General features: G+C 38.4%; 1 protein-coding gene across 3 annotated transcripts in view; it reads left to right on the forward strand.

The window, feature by feature from the left end:
• LOC137987693 (uncharacterized) overlaps window positions 1–12,315 on the forward strand; it is a 56,900-nt gene extending 44,585 nt beyond the window's left edge. For all 3 annotated transcript variants that reach the window (XR_011120697.1, XR_011120698.1, XR_011120699.1), the window contains one exon: window positions 12,270–12,315. The gene's annotated coding sequence lies outside the window, so the exon portion shown is untranslated. The remainder of the gene's footprint in view (window positions 1–12,269) is intronic.
• Window positions 12,316–15,206: the final 2,891 nt, after the last annotated feature.

Consider the following 15,206-nt stretch of genomic DNA (forward strand, 5'->3'; position numbering starts at 1 on the left):
TTTGTTCTTCATTTCAATTCATTTACTTTCGAAGCATCCTTGTTGGCCAGCATGAGAGCAAACTACCACCCAATTCAGTACCTTCTGTTTGTGTTCAAGTGAAGCTATGACCCTCGCAGTTATAAATGCAATTTTGCAATTGCATAAAGAAGCCTGAAAAATTCAGGACTTCACCGAGGTTCAACCTGTGACCTCCTGATACAGGTGCGACGCTCTAACCAACTGAGCTATGAAGCCACTGATGTTGGGAGCTGGTCATTTGTGGGTTCTAATGTTCCCGTGAGGAATGAATGAACGATGAAATGATATATGAAAAGGCTCATATATGAACTGTAGATATGAAATCAACTGCGAGGATCATAGCTTCACTTGATTTTATATCCGCAGTTTATATATGATCCATTTCATATATGATTTAATCGTTCTGTTTTTGTGTAATATATACCATAGGCAAGCCAGTGTACGCTTTATGGAGCGTCTAGTTTTAGAGCTACAGTCCCGGACAAAATTGTTGAAAAACTTTACAATACCTTGCCCTCCTACAATGTTGTTTTGACAATTGGGCTCAGAAACTGGCGTTAAAACAACATTGTGACGGGAGAGTGAGCTGCGAAAGTTTCAGATCTGTATAGTCGTGGACTGTTCCAAAGAATTTTGTCACAGACTGTATTTGTGAGGAATTTAAACTATTTATAGGACGTGCTGGCAGGGTCATAGGTGACACAACTGTGCAGTCGCCTTCATAACCGGTACGATAGCGCTGCGTAACTTTTTTATTCGTAACTGAGTTTGATGTACAGTGTTCGAATTTCTTTTGTTATAATAACCGGTACGATAGCGCTGCGTAACTTTTTTATTCGTAACTGAGTTTGATGTACAGTGTTCGAATTTCTTTTGTTATATATGGACAATGATAAAATAAGCGAAATTGTTTAGATTTAGCTAAGAAGAGAGTCATGATCTGAAATATGGTTTTTCTTGCTGCCACTGATAGCGTGACAAGGGCACGAGCGTATTTGTTTTATCTCGCATTCAAAGGTTTTCTCTTCGTAAAGTAGCTAAAATGCGCTACATTTCTCCTAAAAGCGCTTGGAGATTAATCAATGACGATTTTCCTGGAACGGAAAGCACATACAAAGGTTTAACAGTTAAGAGAAAACCTATCCAGCCATTGTTTAATTCAGGACGCCCATGGAAGTCATGTTATAGAATGCAAGGGAGGCCCACAAGAGCGAAGAAGGCGGGGTTTTGACAATTGCTGTATCTGTGAGAAAAGTTTGTCGCTTTCTAACTTCTAAAGGATATTACTACCTACAATCAACAGAAAAGGACTTTCGACTTCTTGGATGTGCTAAAAAGATGAAGATTTGCTCTAAAAATGAGATGACAACATATTGAATATATATGGACGAAGGATATTGCCTTTTACCTTGATGTAGTTTCCTTCAGGAGGTCGTATAAAATACTAACTGATGCGGTATTTTACATAAAATGACGATGCATCGCCAACTGTCAAATATTGTTACGGCTTAAAATTAGTTTGCACATATACATGTATGTATTACCCGGCCCAATGTTACGCGAGTAGAACTTCGTAAGACCCGGAAAATTTAAAAGAATACTTTTTATGTTAGTACAGTTTTTATGTTATAACTCTTCGACAATTTCTGTCGGTAGGAGACATGGAAATGCAGGAAACACAAGTTATAGCTATCAAAAACAGGAATTTCGCACAAGGATAGAAACTCATGACACGTGGTGTAAAAACTTGTTTACTTTAGTTCATTGCGTGAGCAACTTTGTACCAAAATGGTGACACGCAGTTTAAAAACGTAACAGTATTAGACGCTTTCTACTGACTGTTTTTTCATAACAGCTCCATTGTAGGCTAATTTGATATCGCATAACATTTTTTCGAGTCGAATCTCGCTACACAAAACCAACAAGAGAAGAAAACAACGACATTGTGTTAGTGTGCACGAGTCACCACTGTATTAATTAAATTTAGCAGGATACTTTTTCTCAGTACATTGACAGCGTCACCATGCACATTCGCCTCAAAAATGGCTATTTTCTCTCCTATAGTGTCCAAAACAATCGATTCACCTTCTGTGTTTACTGCCCTTTCTGACTGTTTCATCATCGTGGTTCAATTGTGCATATTTCTCACCAAAAAAGCTTTCTTAAAAATGGTGACTCGTTGGTGACTCGTTGAATTACAGATGCACGCTAATTAACTTTGTGAGAAGATCAAGGCCGAATAAAACGGGAGCATGGGGAAATACACTGTTGTTCCTTTTCGGAAATTTGTGCCGCATGAAATGAATGAAAAGACTTTCGACCAGCGATCGCGTATCTAACAAAGGTGAACTCTTCCTTGCTGGTGGAAAATATTGGAGAATCGGGTGAAAAGTCAACATCCCGTGCGGAATGTGTTTTGAGTCTAGGTAAATGCACTTTGTGACCTGCCAAAAGAAGTGAAAAATCGTGCCGTGCGTTAATTTAGGGACACCAACGAACGTCATTTGAGAAAATCACTTCATCGCTGTCTGTACTTACAGTATCAACCAAAGCATTCGTGGTCGTACCAGGATTACAAAACGGTTCGAAAACAGAGTTTAGAGGAATTATAACGTGTTTTGCCGCAACCAGCAACCACCGTTAACAAGATATTACGATATTTTCCTTCACGGAACAAAACTCGAACGGCCTCTGCAAATTCATCCTGGTTAAGGTCGTTTCTAAGCAGAACATGCTCAGCCACAGTCAACCTTCTATGAAATGGCGTTTTTTTTTTAACGAGAAACAACCAACCGAATTCAAAGAAACCTGAACATGTTGTATGTTTCATTTATTGTCGAATTTATCACAAATGTGGCGCAACATCACACTCCAGGCCGCTAGAAATCAAGGGTTTCCTTCTCCTAAAATGTAGCATATTTCCCGCCAATTCTTTTCATAACTGAAATTCCTCAAAAATACAGTCCCGGACAAAATTGTTGAAACACTTCACAATACCTTGCCCTCCTACAATGTTGTTTTGTCAATTGGGCTCAGAAACTGGCGTTAAAACAACATTGTGACGGGAGAGTGAGCTGCGAAAGTTTCAGATCTGTATAGTCGTGGACTGTTCCAAAGAATTTTGTCACAGACTGTATTTGTGAGGAATTTAAACTATTTATAGGACGTGCTGGCAGGGTCATAGGTGACACAACTGTGCAGTCGCCTTCATAACCGGTACGATAGCGCTGCGTAACTTTTTTATTCGTAACTGAGTTTGATGTACAGTGTTCGAATTTCTTTTGTTATAATAACCGGTACGATAGCGCTGCGTAACTTTTTTATTCGTAACTGAGTTTGATGTACAGTGTTCGAATTTCTTTTGTTATATATGGACAATGATAAAATAAGCGAAATTGTTTAGATTTAGCTAAGAAGAGAGTCATGATCTGAAATATGGTTTTTCTTGCTGCCACTGATAGCGTGACAAGGGCACGAGCGTATTTGTTTTATCTCGCATTCAAAGGTTTTCTCTTCGTAAAGTAGCTAAAATGCGCTACATTTCTCCTAAAAGCGCTTGGAGATTAATCAATGACGATTTTCCTGGAACGGAAAGCACATACAAAGGTTTAACAGTTAAGAGAAAACCTATCCAGCCATTGTTTAATTCAGGACGCCCATGGAAGTCATGTTATAGAATGCAAGGGAGGCCCACAAGAGCGAAGAAGGCGGGGTTTTGACAATTGCTGTATCTGTGAGAAAAGTTTGTCGCTTTCTAACTTCTAAAGGATATTACTACCTACAATCAACAGAAAAGGACTTTCGACTTCTTGGATGTGCTAAAAAGATGAAGATTTGCTCTAAAAATGAGATGACAACATATTGAATATATATGGACGAAGGATATTGCCTTTTACCTTGATGTAGTTTCCTTCAGGAGGTCGTATAAAATACTAACTGATGCGGTATTTTACATAAAATGACGATGCATCGCCAACTGTCAAATATTGTTACGGCTTAAAATTAGTTTGCACATATACATGTATGTATTACCCGGCCCAATGTTACGCGAGTAGAACTTCGTAAGACCCGGAAAATTTAAAAGAATACTTTTTATGTTAGTACAGTTTTTATGTTATAACTCTTCGACAATTTCTGTCGGTAGGAGACATGGAAATGCAGGAAACACAAGTTATAGCTATCAAAAACAGGAATTTCGCACAAGGATAGAAACTCATGACACGTGGTGTAAAAACTTGTTTACTTTAGTTCATTGCGTGAGCAACTTTGTACCAAAATGGTGACACGCAGTTTAAAAACGTAACAGTATTAGACGCTTTCTACTGACTGTTTTTTCATAACAGCTCCATTGTAGGCTAATTTGATATCGCATAACATTTTTTCGAGTCGAATCTCGCTACACAAAACCAACAAGAGAAGAAAACAACGACATTGTGTTAGTGTGCACGAGTCACCACTGTATTAATTAAATTTAGCAGGATACTTTTTCTCAGTACATTGACAGCGTCACCATGCACATTCGCCTCAAAAATGGCTATTTTCTCTCCTATAGTGTCCAAAACAATCGATTCACCTTCTGTGTTTACTGCCCTTTCTGACTGTTTCATCATCGTGGTTCAATTGTGCATATTTCTCACCAAAAAAGCTTTCTTAAAAATGGTGACTCGTTGGTGACTCGTTGAATTACAGATGCACGCTAATTAACTTTGTGAGAAGATCAAGGCCGAATAAAACGGGAGCATGGGGAAATACACTGTTGTTCCTTTTCGGAAATTTGTGCCGCATGAAATGAATGAAAAGACTTTCGACCAGCGATCGCGTATCTAACAAAGGTGAACTCTTCCTTGCTGGTGGAAAATATTGGAGAATCGGGTGAAAAGTCAACATCCCGTGCGGAATGTGTTTTGAGTCTAGGTAAATGCACTTTGTGACCTGCCAAAAGAAGTGAAAAATCGTGCCGTGCGTTAATTTAGGGACACCAACGAACGTCATTTGAGAAAATCACTTCATCGCTGTCTGTACTTACAGTATCAACCAAAGCATTCGTGGTCGTACCAGGATTACAAAACGGTTCGAAAACAGAGTTTAGAGGAATTATAACGTGTTTTGCCGCAACCAGCAACCACCGTTAACAAGATATTACGATATTTTCCTTCACGGAACAAAACTCGAACGGCCTCTGCAAATTCATCCTGGTTAAGGTCGTTTCTAAGCAGAACATGCTCAGCCACAGTCAACCTTCTATGAAATGGCGTTTTTTTTTTAACGAGAAACAACCAACCGAATTCAAAGAAACCTGAACATGTTGTATGTTTCATTTATTGTCGAATTTATCACAAATGTGGCGCAACATCACACTCCAGGCCGCTAGAAATCAAGGGTTTCCTTCTCCTAAAATGTAGCATATTTCCCGCCAATTCTTTTCATAACTGAAATTCCTCAAAAATACAGTCCCGGACAAAATTGTTGAAACACTTCACAATACCTTGCCCTCCTACAATGTTGTTTTGTCAATTGGGCTCAGAAACTGGCGTTAAAACAACATTGTGAGGGGAGAGTGAGCTGCGAAAGTTTCAGATCTGTATAGTCGTGGACTGTTCCAACGAATTTTGTCACAGACTGTAGTTATGATGTCCAAAAAACTGGATTTAAGATATAAATAACAAGCTCGTAGTACGAGTCATTAGCGCAATTTCTTTCATTCACCCGCGAATGATGTGTTAAATCCGCAGTAAACAATTGATGCTGTGTGTTAACCCTAACAATTTTAAAATTCACCGGGAATGGTAGTTTAGCTCGTTTGTTTAACTGGAACGTTACAGTATAGAGGTGTCAATTGTAAACACGCTTCCTTTTCGGAATTGTGTTGTTTTTGCTTTTGTGTGAAGACTACGACAAAGCGGCACGAGAACGTGATGCCAACACGAGTTGATTTTGTCCAGAATTAGTTGCCCGTGCCCAAAAATTATATTACAAAGGTCGTTCAGTGAGATGAATAATGACATAAGGAAAGATCCCAATCAAAGCAACAAAATGCGAACCTACCGTAAAGTCAAAACAATAGATAATTAAAGATGCGAGGATTACCTTCACCAGGTCACCAACATCCGGCACAGAACCACCATGACAAAACTGCGACTTAGTAATCATAGATTGGCAATAGAAACAGGATCGTTTCATGAGACAATATAAGAAACCGAAAGAAAGAATCTGCCTTTTGTGTAAGAAAGAAGCGGAAGATGAAAAGCTCTTTAGTCTCCTGCCAAGTTTACCAAGAAAAAAGGAAATCTGTTAGAATGCTTATATAAAGAATTCAAAATCTCAATTGTGAAATGTCGACAAAAACTATTTTTGCTACTATGACCCCCCCCCCCCCAGTAGTAGTAATGTTGAGTTACATAAAGTAATTGCAGAGCATATACATGACTGCTATGAAATTTGACAGTAAACGTAGTTAATCTTAAAATTAGAAAATTGTCAAATTGTAAATTTGGATGGTTGTCAATGCACAAGACACCAAATAATGTGTGTATTCTGTCCTTAGATAGAGTTACGGGAATCAGATCAAGACGGCATTTGGCAAGGGTATTAAGTACCCATCATACATTTCTCACATTACATTTTCCTCCAAAATAACGTTAGCATGGCAACGATATAAGGCCTTTCTTTAAGCTTAAAAATCAAGATATATTGTCTTGAAAAAACGGGAAGGTGAAGTCTTCCCATTCAGCGTTACCAGGTAATGTTAGAAATAATCTCTAAAATTAAAATTCAACAATCTGAGGTCAGTTTTTCAGAAACATCATTTTTTTTTAAAAGATCTCTAATTTTGTCACCTACAAATTTCTTTAAAATTTGTACAACGAAGGTTTAAAATTAATCCAAGCTAACATGACAAGAAATAAAAATATTCACCTCCTGGAGGCAAAAATACAAACAAGTAAAGTTTCAAAATTAGGAAAAATGATGAGGTTTCAAGATCACAATTTCCGCATACGTCACCCGCTCATTCGAGTGCACGCGCGAGAGGAGCTACAGGCCAAGACAAACTGATTTAAGTGACCGTCAAAACCGTTTGTGTACAATTTTCGTTGTTTTCGTGAATAGATGTCTATTTCTATTCCATATATATAGGAATTAAAAGAAAGGTGAATGAAATTAGCAGTATTTATTTCTGGTGACCAATTTTGAATCATGAGCTGGTGCGAGCAGCTTTTAGAATTGTGTTTGAGGCGTACGCGCGCACACTCAGCTGAAAACCCTTTTGAGCCTATATAACACCGAAACAATGGATAGAGTTCGCCAAGCTCCTACGTGCTATAAAAGGGTAATTAACTGCTCAATTCCACCCATCTAAGATTTTCCACTCTCGCCCCAGCTCTTTCAACAAATAAATGGCACTAAACGATCCATGGAAACCACCAATTATGTCCGCTAACCCTTTAAATATTCGTGCAATTCTTTCTTAAGAAGAAGAAAGGCTTTTTAATAGGCAATTTTTACGATGGCGTCATTTGACTACAACTACCACAATTCAGCTTGTTTTTCTTTTCATATTTAAATTTTGTATTCCCAGTGGGGTAAAGCTGAATAGAATTCGCCCTTGTCACACGGCGGCCACATTGTCCCAGGAGACCAAAAAAAGCTTTGTTTTACCAAGCCAACCCTCACCCCCATGGTTTCCACTGTGAGACTTGGCGTGGTAAAACAAAGCCTTTTTGGTCTCCTGGGACACTATATAGCCGCCGTGTGACAAGGGCGAATGCTGGATATTCAAACAATAATTCTCTCAGAGTATTGATATTAAAGAAATATGCAGATAAATTTCATAGCAGTTCTTTGAAAACTGCATTCGTTTTTTTTCCCTCAAATTGTCAACTTATTCTAAAGTACAATTTTGACACTTGAAATTTTCCCATTGGTCTTCCAGCATTTTATAAAGAGTGTTAAATGCCTGGTGCCTGTAAAATAAATTGCCAGTTTCTTCTTAAGGTTAAATTGTTGATAAGGTCATTTGGTATAAGTATATCGATGTTCAGAAAGTCTTGCTTTATAATGAGCAATTATGCGTCACGAATACCGCATGTCAATCAAATGGAACAGAAAAAATGGCTGCCCGATGTTGTAAAGAAATGTATGGGATCTAAAATAAAATATCAAATTTTAGCAGTTCAAATAAATTAAATTCGATGTGCCAACCTTTCCCTGATAAATAATATGCAACTACACTACGAAGCGAAGGTTTTTTTACCATTTTGTTCATTGTTTGAGCCGCCAAATAGCGCCAAAATAACAAGGATTTACGCTGGTACTTGCCTTCTAATTTGATCAAAATACCTTCACTTACGTTGACTTCCAAGCTTTAAGCTGTGCGTGTCTGATGCTTCCATAGGTGCCGACCCCTCAAACTTTTCTTCAAATTACGATCTTTTTAAATACGTTAAATAAAACGTAAAACGATGTGAAAAAACAGGAAGAACAACCATTTTCCATAGCTTTCCTCGCACAAAAAAGCTGTCATGTTTATGTCAGCTTGGCAGCCCAGCATTTTTACGCTTTCTACCGCTGTTTCAAATATCTGCAGACTTCAAAATGCGAGAAATTGCGCCAAATTGCGATTGTTCTTCGTGTTTTTCACATCCTGAGCCCAGAGAAATACCCCTAAAAATGTCTTATGTTTTGCTCAATTTCGAAAAAGGAAGCCCTAGGCTGTAAGCTAAAAGTCACTGAATCCCCTCTGTTTTATATAAACCAGAAGTGCCGTCTAGAACCTGAAATAGCTCTGTCAATATTCATGCCATATCCAATTCTAAACTTTCCATTAAATATATGGAAATGGGGAGGACTTGATGTGTTAGGAAGAATAAAAATGGTAAATCCTTTACAATACCGAAAGTCTTGTGTAAAGCATAGACTATTACCGTCGCATGATCTCATCAAAGAAATAAACAGTTTAAATTTTACCTTCGTTAGGAGAGGGGACGATAAGATAAGCGTGCTGCTCTCATTTAAGATATACAGAACGGAGAACAAATGTTGAATCTCAAATCTCTCAGAGTACTGGTATAAAAGAATATGCAGATAAATTTCATATCAACTTTTTGACGATTGGCTTAAATCTTGTTCCTTTAAATTGGCAGAGAACCTATTCCAAATTACAATTTTGGCTCTTAAATTTTCGCATGGGTATTCCAGTGTTCTATAGAGTGGATGCCTAGTCCCTGTTAAATAAATTGTCGGTTTCTTCTAAAGGAGATAGTAGATCAGGTCATTTGGAATAACTATATCATTGTCCAGAAAGTGTCGATTTATGATGAGCAAGTATGTTAAGGGAATTGTTACAGTTCGCAATCTTAATACTGGAGGTTTCCTAAAAGGTCCTAAGATGTTAACTACAAGCCTGTCTCCATTTAGATCGCATCAAATTGACGAGAATCGACAATGGAAATCGATTACTGAACAAAGTGTACGACACACTCCTTTATACATTTGAGACTGTTTATTTGCGGATGGCTAATTTTGACGTATCTCTATGACACGATTACTCCACGAACCTCTATGAAGCTTTCAGAAATAAACGCAAGTTCCACTAACTGCCCAAAAGAAGTAAAGGGAAAATTTTCCCACCCTTTAAGGGGACTGCATTTAAATCCTTTCTTTACCTTTTTAAGTGAAGGTGAAAATTAAAATTAGAGAATTTCAGTTTACTATTTTAAATAATTTAACTCTTTTCCCTAGAATTCCTGGACGCGCGAAACCAGCCATCGCCAAAAAATGTCTTTTTTCTCAAAAAATATTTGAAGTTAGGGGGAAAAATACATCATTTAAAAGCTAAGAAAATAAGCTTTCCAACAGCATATAACTTATTTACAGACAACTGAAACATTTTATAAAAGCGAAAGTTGAACGAAAAAATTTAAGAAAAATAACAGTAAAATATGTTTTCCAGGCAAAAATTGGTCATTTTAGCATTGATTACGAATTTTTGGATGCGAAACTAAAATTTTCTTCAATTTATCTACTTTCTTGCAACAAAATTTGACCGAAAACTGAGGCACGAATATTTTTGGATTTTTTGAAATAATCGGATTAGTGATCAATGTGTAATGTGATAAGGTGCTGACAGTGTCAAATTTGCGACCTGCTGCTAACGGCAACGGAAGCGATCGCATTACGATAACTGACCTCTGTTTGCCAAAAACCACCCAAATAACCGATTTTTCGAGGGAAAATTCATCCCAGAGGATAAAACTATTCACTGGACATGTAATAAAGGTAAATATGTTCGAGCGAAAACAAGCGAATATTTTGAGGGAAAACACAATTCTGTGAGATCAAAGGACGATGTCCTCAAGACACGCAATTGTATCGCTAAATAATTAATCTTACCTTTTCAGCCATTTTAACGCTTGAAATCCCATCCAATGAACCACAAATCCTTTTCTTTATCTATTCCGAAGCCTGTAGTGTAATTTTTTGGCTGAAAAACTTTTGAAAAACCGCTTCGCGAGAGCTCTGCGATCGATTGAAATTTGGTCATCGCATCAGCTCAAATTGCCTGAATTAGAATGGTCGTCATGTAGGCGTAATGAAAGCTAGAAAGCCGAGATTTTCAGAGAAACTGGGGCTATATCTTCCCAGTAAACACGCCAAATTTAAGCGCGATCGATGAAGAAGACGCTGCCCTACGAATCCTACAAGAATGGTTCCTGAGGGAACCATTTCCGGGGCCTCCCATGTGCACCTCTTGCAAACAACAAATAGAATTCCTTAAACATTAACTTTTGTAACAGTGTCGCAGATGTTTTGGAAAGCATTCTGCTCTTGGCTTCCTGAATGCAACAGTGATTTCCACCCTTTACAATAAACATTTTAAATCATTTAGTACTGACGGCAAAAATGGATATTTAGTTATGTAAGATGAATGATGTGAACCATTCACTTAGAGTTTGTATAGCCAAGATAAGACGTGTGTACCAAGTAAAAGAAAAAGGATTGCAGCACACGGAAACAAACTTACCAAGCAGTTTAGGAAATGGCACAAGCACTAGCTTCAGCTAAAAATCTCCCTCCAATGGTGGATAAAAACCCTTAGAAGACATCTCGAATACTGTGGCTTGTGAAGTTAAAACGCTACGCCACTGGAGCACAAGGGCGTTATTGATATATAACTTTTTACACCCATTTAAGGTTCACCTTAGTCTGCTTCTTGTCTTGCCAATATAAAGGATTGGACAGAAGTATCCCTGCATTAACACGTTATTGTCCAAGCTTGATGACACAGCCACTGATATTTTCTAAGACCTTGATCATTCTTTGTAGGAAGAAAATGGCTTGGAATTAAAGAAACTTTGTCTCTAGATTACTCCACAAGTTCAATAACGTTCTAAAGAACTCCTTTCATCTAGTCTGTCGTAAACGTTTTTCTTACATGTTCTTTTCTTCAAAGATGTTTTCACAAAGAAAACAGGAAGAAATGTCAGATTTTACAGAAATACTATTAGCCATTAAGAGTTACTACCTCATTTCAGAACACTAGCAACATAAGTGTTCGCCGTGTTCGTTTTTGAGATCATGAGTTGCACTTTTAGATGCTTGTTATTTTAAGACGATCTTAGCTTACAATAAAAAAGCTACATTATTGAAATTTAGATCAGGTAAACGTACTCAATTCAACATAACCAATATAACTAAACAAACGTTTGCAGCTGTCTTAATACACCTTGAAAAACGATTCATATTAGTCTAAGAAAGAACTTCGGTCGCACGAGAGCATAAAAGGCGAAATATTTAAAACTTCTCACGTACAGATTTTCTTTTTCGTTAAAATGGACAAAATCAGGAGGATGTTATCTACGGAAAGAAAAATGGTGAGGGGGAGTCACCGAGCATCCAAGAGAGTAAAATCGCTGCAAAGTTCTCAAAGCAATTGTCTATTCGCACTGTCACGCCACTGCGTGACATTTCCGAGAAAACCTGGATCCACAGCTATCCCACAATGCCACCTGCTTTCACGTTCCATTCTTGTGGAAAATGTTTGCACCTTTAGCATCATGTTTACCTTCATGGTCTCCGATGCATGGCATGTGCGTGATATGCGCGAAAAAAATGCGCATTAAATCTACACCAACCTTTAAAAACCCTAACAGTTGCCCTACCACAAACATGAAAGATAACATAAAACATACTTCAGAAATATTGTCCATCACCTGTGGTTTCACTTATTTTTTAATTTCATACTTTTATAGTGCAAAACGATGGTTTGTGCAAATTGGAGGAAATGCTCGAGACCAAGTAAGTCAATATCAAGCGACAACGCTCATAAAGGGTAATGATGTGCATGGTTGCCAAGCTATAACCATAGGCAGTCCAAGTCCGCATCACTAGAGAGCGTTTAATTAATTACTAGTGGGAAGATGACCTTTGAGTGCAAGTGGTGTTCGGTTTCAGGCAGCTGTTGAGAATTTAAACGCATACGACTTTGTATGGGAAATAAAATACCATCGATTATGAAGCCTAAAAAAACGCTCAATTTAACGTTCATTCAATAAAAGGAATAAAACTGACTCACCTCTGGTGTATTCTTATGCATTTTGGTACTTATTTTACCGTTTCGGGAATTGTGTCTTCACTGTCCTAAGACGAAGTCAAGGCAGCACATTAAGATTTCGACTGTAAGCTTGCGTAGTCAGCTCAGAGGCGGTTTGCGCCTCGAAAATCCATCCCAGCCGCGATTTTTCCACGCAAAGCTAAAGCCCCATCATTTGCGAACCTCTGTGAATGTTTCGTTGTCAAATCCCCACACTTGGCTGGAAATGAGCATTTTCTGCTTCAGATCCACGAAAGCTGAATTTAACAGCTGATTGACTCCCAGATGAGGTACAGTCATTTCATATACAACACTAAGATGAAGACCATAAGCTCGTGTAGTCAGCTCAGAGGTGGTTTGCACCTCAAACCCATGCCGGCTGTGATTTTTTCACGCAAATGTAAAGCTCCATCATTCGGGAACCTCGGTGAATGTTTGTTTTGTCGTCAAAAATTCCCATGCACTTGGCTGGAAATGAGCAATTTCTGCTTCTGATTCGACAATAGCTGATGATCTTGTACATGGTAACGAAGCTCGGGTCTGTGCTCAAAATCCACCTCATAAGGTACAGACACTTTATGTACAACACTTGCCCCATCCCCACAGCATCACTATGGGGATGGAGTAAGTGTGCTGCCTTGACTTCATCTTAGGACGGTGAAAACACAAAACTCCCAAAACAGTAAAATAAGCACCAAAACGCAAAAGAATACACCAGAGGAGAGTCGGTTTTCCTCATTTTATTGAATAAACGTTAAATTGAGCGCCTTTCTTTAAAACTTCATAATCGATGGTATTTTATTTCCAATACAAAAACGTATAAAGCGTTTACAATTCTCAACGGCTGCCAGTTACCCAACACCGCTTGCACTCAAAGGTCACCTTCCCAATAGCAACCCTTAGTCTTAATCAAATAATTAATTATTACATGCTCTCTCCCTAAACAGTCGCTTTAAAGTGCCTATGAAATGAAAAATTGAGGTATTGAAAAATAAGCGAATTTGAAAGGCATTTAAAAGTGAAGAAGAATGGTGTTTTCCTTATTGTCATATCTCATCTCGTTCCAGAGATATTCAAGATTTTTGTATTATGCAAATTAAGTACTGATGACGTCAGAAGGTGTGACAATATGGAAGTCAAAAGACAAATAGAGAATATCTCTGCAAGTAATGATGCAAAACAATTGGAATTTGGCAAGCACGTTGTACACTAAGAAATGCACCACATGACGTAAATTGATGATGATATGGCAACAGTCTTGCTTCCAGTCTCTTTCTGCTGTAGATCAAATGCTGCCTGTTTGACTGTATAGGGTGAAATGATTCATCCCATTTTAAGCATATGCCATGCCCATATTGCACTAGCTCTGCTAATTAACCTTTAGGAAGTGGACAGTGTTTTCTCAAGATCAAATACAGGGGTAACCATTCCTGCATAATAGCAATCTGAAACTGCGTGTGTTGCCATAGCAACATCAAGTTTCAATGTCATTGCAGTATTACTTGCAGAGATATTCTCTATTTTGTGTTTCGACTTCCATATTGCCACACCTTATGACGTCATCAGTACCTAATTTGCATAATACAAAAATCTTAAATATCTCTGGAACGAGATAAGATATGACAAAAATAAAAACACCGTTCTTCTTCACTTTTGAAGGCCTTTCAAATTCGCCTATTTTTCAATACCTCTATTTTTCATTTCATGGGAGGGTTATTTGGTTAAGACTAAGGGTTATTTGGTTAAGACTAAGGGTTATTGGCGAACCCTTAACTCGAACCCTTTAGAATGTTTGATATAAAAATTTCACCGTTCCCCCAGTAATGCTGAGTGTTTTATTAAAATTTACTTGTATTATATTTACAAAGAATCAACTCTACTCTACACCTGAACCAAGGCGCCACCACTAAGGCAAGAAAGTAATCAATGGCGATTGTTTTCAGCCTCTGCGGCAGACTATCCGGCTTATTTGGAGTGAAACAGGAGCTAAACAGGAGACGATCTTTACGCTATGAGATGAAATGTTGAAGTGAATCTAGCTTAAACTGGCCTGGATAATGCATTGTAGGCGGCACGCATTAGTCACGTGGACAATAGCTGTAACTCAGTTGCGAAGGGGGGACTGGGTTCTAGACAGGAAGGGAGATAGGTAGCTTTGAGCAATGTGTTGCCGATTGCGAGAAATATTGAACGACTGTCATTTTTATCGGACTCAGGCGATAGCTCTGAGCCTGCTAAGCAATGTGTGTAAAGAACAGCTCGGCAGCTTGCATTCTTTCGCATGGGTAGGCATTTGAGTATAGCGCGTTGCGAGTGGACACGGCATTGTTGAAAGCGAAGAGTGCAGGCGAATAAAACGCTGACTCAGCACATGCAACCCGCATGAAACCCTAACCAACGTAGAGCGCATTGTCTGCTGAACATGTGTCGCAAGTTTGAAGGTCGTAGCTTAAAAGACTAAAAGGTTGGGAAGGTTAGAAGTGGGTTAGGTAGCGTTTTCGGACAGCCTTAAGGCCTCTAAAACATGGGTGTAGGGTAATGGCGATAACTCGGCCGGCGAAAAAGCAGAGCGGACTTTTAGTAAAGGAGCGTGTAG

This window comes from Montipora foliosa, unplaced genomic scaffold, assembly GCF_036669935.1.
Source record: "Montipora foliosa isolate CH-2021 unplaced genomic scaffold, ASM3666993v2 scaffold_380, whole genome shotgun sequence".
Taxonomy (NCBI): Eukaryota; Metazoa; Cnidaria; class Anthozoa; order Scleractinia; family Acroporidae; genus Montipora; species Montipora foliosa.